This window comes from Sorex fumeus, unplaced genomic scaffold (assembly GCF_029834395.1).
Source record: "Sorex fumeus unplaced genomic scaffold, SorFum_2.1 ptg000097l, whole genome shotgun sequence".
Taxonomy (NCBI): domain Eukaryota; kingdom Metazoa; phylum Chordata; class Mammalia; order Eulipotyphla; family Soricidae; genus Sorex; species Sorex fumeus.
Genome location: NW_026606154.1, coordinates 3591850 through 3598041, shown reverse-complemented (window position 1 = coordinate 3598041; position 6192 = coordinate 3591850).

The window sequence follows — 6192 nt, the reverse complement described above, 5'->3', positions numbered from 1 at the left end:
GTAGGGCATTTGCTTTGCGTGCAGCAAGCCCGGCCAAGCCGGGTTCGATTCCTGCGCCCCTCTCGGAGAGCCCGGCAAGCTACTGAGAGTATCTCACCTGCACGGCAAAGCCTGGCAAGCTACCTGTAACATATTTGATATGCCAAACACAGTAACAAGAAGTCTCACAATGGAGATGTTACCGGGCACGCTTGAGCAAATTGATGAACAACGGGAGGACAGTGTTTATTTTTTGTATTATTGATAAAGATTTGTGGTGGGGGTGCATATCTGCTTGTTCTAAGGAGCAACTCCAAATTCTAGAGTTATGCGTCCCTCCAGAAGGTGCAGTACCAGGGATGGAACCCAGGCTCATGTAAAGCATGAACCCAGACCGTGGCGTTTTCTCTGTCACCCGGCTTTAAAATAATATTTCCTGCCGCTCCTGGCCTTGTTGAACAACTTGTGATAATTAATAGCAGAGGTGAGATTGTGACAGAAAAGGAAAGAATAAAATCGGGATCCAGCTTTCCAACTTACCCACTTACTTGCGCCTTGGGGAGTCATAGCAGTATCCTGTCAAAGGTTGTTGCTAGCCTTAGTTGTTCTCGCCCGACAGAACGCATGCAGAGACACTGCCAATATTTAAATGTTCTGAGCCCTGCAGAAATGAGCGACCTTCTAGAAGCTAAACAAGCCACAGCTCTCTGCAGGGCTGTCAGCGATGACCAAGTGTGTTGAAACTGAACCGTGTCACCAGGGTCTTTGCCCTTTCGTACTCAAGATCGAAGTTTGCTGGCTAGTTGTTTGGACTTGAACATGGCAATTCATTTCCTAACTGGCCAGAAACAAAGCCTCCGACACCCAGAGGCGTTGGCTGAATATGAAGCAGCTAGCCACCAAGAAACAGCATTGGAGATTTTGCTGTTGCCACCCATGGACCACTCTCTGCTCAGGGATGCCCACTGCCTCATCTAGCTGGGATTCTCCCCATCAAGAGAATTGGTGAATTAGCGTCTTGATTCCCACACAGGATGACTTCTTTCTCCTATGTTGAGCAAACATCATTGTTTACAAAGGACTCTCACATATATTTTCTCATCCAGCTTTCCAAAGTGCTTGGCCAGATTTTCACAGCAGAGGTTAGGTTGTGTATTCAATTTTCAGGGCAGCCATAAAAACAAAAACAAACAACCCCCCCCCCCCCAAAAAAAGGAAAAGAAGAAACCAATCTGGTGGTTTAAATAACACAATAAATGTTCTCCATTTTAGAAGCTGATATCCAAGGTCCAATGGGTTTGCTTTCTCCTGTGGTCTCTCTGTCTCTGCTTTAGAAATCGCCTCCTCCTCTCCCTCCTCCTCCTTCTCCCCCTCCTCCCCTCCCCCTCCTTTCCCTCCTCCCCCTCCTCCTCTTCCTCATGTGGGTTTGTTGTTGTTTTGCCTCATATCTTGCTGATGTCTCTTCTTCATCTTAAAGGGACACCAGGCATAGAGATATTTAGGTGGACTGCCTTTGAAACTCATCTAACTCTAGGGGTGAAAAATACTAAGGCTCTATTTCCAAATATAATCATGTTGGGATCAGGACTCGACAGAGAATGGTGTGTGTGTGTGTGTGTGTGTGTGTGTGTGTGTGTGTCTGTGTGTGTGTTTGTGTGAACAATTTTGTCCATTTAAAATTCTGATCTGAGTATTTTGGACATGATAATAAGGAACAGAGGTATTAAATGGTCAATCCGGAGTCATCAGGCTACTGAGTATCAAAGGTGGATAGTGACTAAGGACTGAAACTTAGTTCTCTGTGCCTGCCTGTTTCTGCTCTCTCTCTCTCTCTCTCTCTCTCTCTCTCTCTCTCTCTCTCTCTCTCTCTCTCTCTCTCTCTAGCCACCCCTAAAACTAAGCTCAGAATTTCATTGCTTAATTATATGCTGCCCTGTTCAACTACACTAAGTGCTGTGGACTTCACTTTTTTTTTAAGGATTTTTTTTTGTTTTGTTTTGAGTTACCTTCTGTTAGCATGAAAGTTAAGTGCTGACATGTTGAAGAAGTACAATGTAACTTCAGCACGCCTAGGAACAAAGTGTCAATATTCCTGTACCATAGCACCCAGGACAGTTATTTCTGCCCTCCCCGGGTCACTTCTGTGTGGTCAGTCTAAGGGCTGTTTTGCATCAGGCCCTGTCTCTTCCTTTGCATTGTTCACATGACATACCACGTGGGAGTGAGATCATCGTCTGTTTGTCTTTCTCCTCTGAGTTATTTGACTTAGCTTGACCTCCAGTTCCATGCATGCTGTAGAAAAAAGGCAAGAGTTTGTCTTTTCTAATCATTGCAGGCGTCTGTTGTGTGTTGAAACTACGTCTTACGTACCCCCCTCCCCCCCCCCCCCCACACACTGGCCGGTTGTATATTGTCCTTGAAAAAGTGTCCAAGTCATGTGCCCACTTTTTTTTTTTTAATTATTTTTTTTTTCGTTTCGGGTCACACCTGGCAATGCCCAGGGGTTACTACTGGCTCTGCACTCAGGAATTACCCCTGGCGGTGCTCAGGAGACCATATGGGATGCTGGGAATCGAACCCGGGTTGGCCGCATGCAAGGCAAACGCCTTACCCTCTGTGCTATCGCTCCAGCCCCATGTGCCCACTTTTAAAATCGGGTATTTTATTGTTACAGACTATATATGTGTTCTCTGTCTATATATATTCTGGTGTTTATCCTGTTATTGTTTGCAAATGTTTCCTCATAGATTTTCTTTGCAGCCTGTTAATAATATGATTTGATGCTTAACTTTTAAATTTCAGTGCAGTCCAGTTTTCTCTTTCTTCAGGTGTTGGTGTGTTTTGGGAGGTCACCCCCTATTAAACCATTGTCGAATCCATCGTCAGAAAGCTTATCTCCTGAGAGTTTTATAAAACTCTTAGGTTATCCAGTCTAAGTAGAACAAGTCTTACTTTACAATGATGCAGTATTTCTCTTTTTCTCTTCTCATAATCCTTCTTGACAACAATCATTGTTATTTCTGCTTCAAAGTGTATAATCTGGGAAAATTGGGGCTGGAGTGATAGTACAGTGGGTAGGGCGTTTGCCTTGCACGCGGCTGACCCAGGTTCAGTCCCTGGCATCCCATATGCCGAGAGTAATTCCTGAGTGCAGAGCCAGGAAAAAAACCCTGAGCCCCTGAATATCGCTGGGTATGACCCAAAAAGCAAAAAAAAAAAAAAAAAAAAAGATGAAAAAATTAACTTGTTCTTGTGTGTCAGTCCTAATGGTTAATGGTTACCTATGACTACATTAAAAATACAACTCACGGGACACAGTGGGTAGGGCACTCGCTTTGCACAGAGCCAACTTGGGTTTGATCCCCAGCATCCTTTTTTCTACATATGGTCCTTTGAGTCCCACCAAGAGTGGCACCGTACGCTGTTGGGTGTGGCCCCAACCCCCACCCCCAAGAAAGAAAGAAAGAAAGAAAGAAAGAAAGAAAGAAAGAAAGAAAGAAAATACTACTCAAGGCTAAACAACATAAAACTTCAATGTCATTTAATTACTGATAAATCTACGCATGGCCGAGTTCTTTCACATGGCCGAGTTCTTTGGTTGCTGAAATCCTCTCAAGAGACACTCACGTGTGTGGTCTCAGTCACTTCTGGGAATTCAGTGTTGACTGTGGTCAGAGTGTTTACCTAGGAACTTTCCAGGCGGCTGTTTGCCTGATCAAGGAGAAATAGACTCAGTATTTTTTTTTAGCCCTCTGGTTTTGGGGTTACACCTGGCAGTGCTCAGGGCTTACTCCTGGCTCTGCCCACAAGGATTACTCCTAGTGGTGTTCAGGGGACCATATGGGGTACCAGAAACACTCAAGGCAAGCATCCTACCTGCTATACCGTCACTCTAACTCAGGGCTCAGATTCTTGATGGGGTGCTACAAGGTTCTGGAAGAACAATCACACAATCACAAATCATCCTGTTAATTGTCGATTGCCTCGAGCAGGCCCCAGTAACGTCTCCTTCACCCTAGCCCTGAGATTATATTCAAGGCTCTTTAGGAGAATGAGACCCATCATTGTTACTGGTATTTGGCATATTGGGACATGGTAGAGTCTGGAAGAACATTTTATATATATATATATATTTATATATATATTTATATATTTATATATATTATATTCAGAAATATTGCTGTGGCTGTGTTTGTAAAATATAATCTTCAACCCTCTCAGTGTTAATATACAGAGTTCCAAAAGACAGTGCCCAATCTCTAAAGAGATGTTTGTGAAAGTGAGATTTCAGGCTAGAAGACACCCCTCTGGTGAGGATGTATTTTATTATTATTATTGTTATTATTTTATTGAATCGCCATGAGATAGTTACAAGCTTTCATGTTTGGGTTACAATCACACAATGATCAAACACCCATCCCTCCACCAGTGCACGATTATAGCTCTACAAGCATTCCTCAGGAAGGAGGAGCGAGCCCACAGAAGTAACCTAACTTCACGGCTTAAGAGCTTGGAGGAGGCATTTTAGCCTTTTTTAGGTTGCCCACAGGCACTGTAGAATGCGCTAGCATTCATGGGGCTAGCTCTGAGAGAGAACAAGGAACTTCCCCAGGGATTAAGTAGCCAAGCTTTCCCGACAGCCTTCCAGAGCAGAGTTTATCTTTGCAAGCGTATCCTCTCGGGAGAAGATGGGGATGTTCTGAAGAAGTTGCTTAATCATTGCTACCTAAACGTATATAGAGAGGGTACCATCCCAAATGGGCAGGCGAGTCTCATGGTGGGTTCCTTTTTTAAAATTCAGAAGCCCCGAGTTCCAAATTACCAGAGATCAGAGAGTTTGAGCGCTGAACATCGAAAGAGAGAAAATGTCAAGGATCTGGACGTGAAGGTCGTGCAGAGTTTCACGGAGAAGGAGGGATTCTGTGGAGATTGAGTGCTGGGAGCGTTTCAGTTTCTTCCCTGCCCAGTTATGGACCTTGGGAGAACCAGTGTTTGGTTTGGGGTTTGATATGTGCCTTCTGGAGAAACCTTTACTCTCATATGGCTGGGGGAAAAGGAAGGATTCCAGAATTTCATTGTTTTGTCATATTGCCCAGGATAAAGTTATTTTTTAAAGGCGCCCTGGATGTTTTCCAATGAGATTGTGGTAGAGGAGCCTGTGAAGGGAAGACACGATGACACTTGCTGAGAGGGACAAGAAAATACCAATTTATTTGGCACTGGTGCTGGGCCAGTGGAGTTCACATTACTCTGATACTGGGTTGTTCCTCAGTGGGCTGGGTGGTCTCTGCTGGAACTGGAGGCTGAGGCGGGAAGCTGGCCGGTTCCACGCCAGCTGTCCACCTGGGACAGGGTGACCCAGGACATAAATGTGTGCATGTGTGGTGGAGAGTACTCAGATATGGTAGGAAGATGCAGTGATGAGCTCGGGGGAACGGGAAGCAGGATTCCATCACATGATGCAGGATTCCTGATGCTGATGCTCAGAGTGTGCGAGGCGGTGATGTCTGCAGGAGGAAACTCACGGATTAGCCCGGTTACTTCCTTCTCTTTAAAAAAAAAAGGCACTGTAGCACTGTCCTCCCGTTGTTCATGGATTTGCTCAAGTGGGCACCAGTAATGTCTCCATTGTGAGATTGTTGTTACTATTTTTGGCATATTGAATATGCCACGGGGAGCTTGCCAGGCTCTGCCGCGTGTGCGGGATACTCTCGGTAGCTTGCCGGGCTCTCTGAGAGGGGCAGAGGAATCGAACCCGGGTTGGCCTTTTGCAAGGCAAACGCCCTACCCACTGTGCTATTGCTCTAGCCCTTTAAAAAAAATAAAAAATTTTAAAGGAATTTTTTTTAATTGGATCACCATGAGACACAGTTACAAAGCTGTTTATGGCTGGGTTTCAGTCATACAGTGATCTAACACTGGTCCCTCTACTATCATGTTACTAACATGACACTAACATGTCCACGAGTATACATTCCCCACTACCAACGTCTCCAGTTTCCTCTATATGGTTATATGATTCTCATAACAAAGCCGGACACTTTTCTCCTCCTCCTCTCCCTCTTCCTCTCCCTCTTTCTCTCCTTCTTCCTCTCCCTCCCCCACTCCCTCCACCTCCTTTTGGGCATTAAGGTTTGCAATACCACTTCTGGAAACGTACCCCAGGGGCGCAGAAATGCCATCTGCACGTCCGTGTTCATCCCAGCTTTGTTC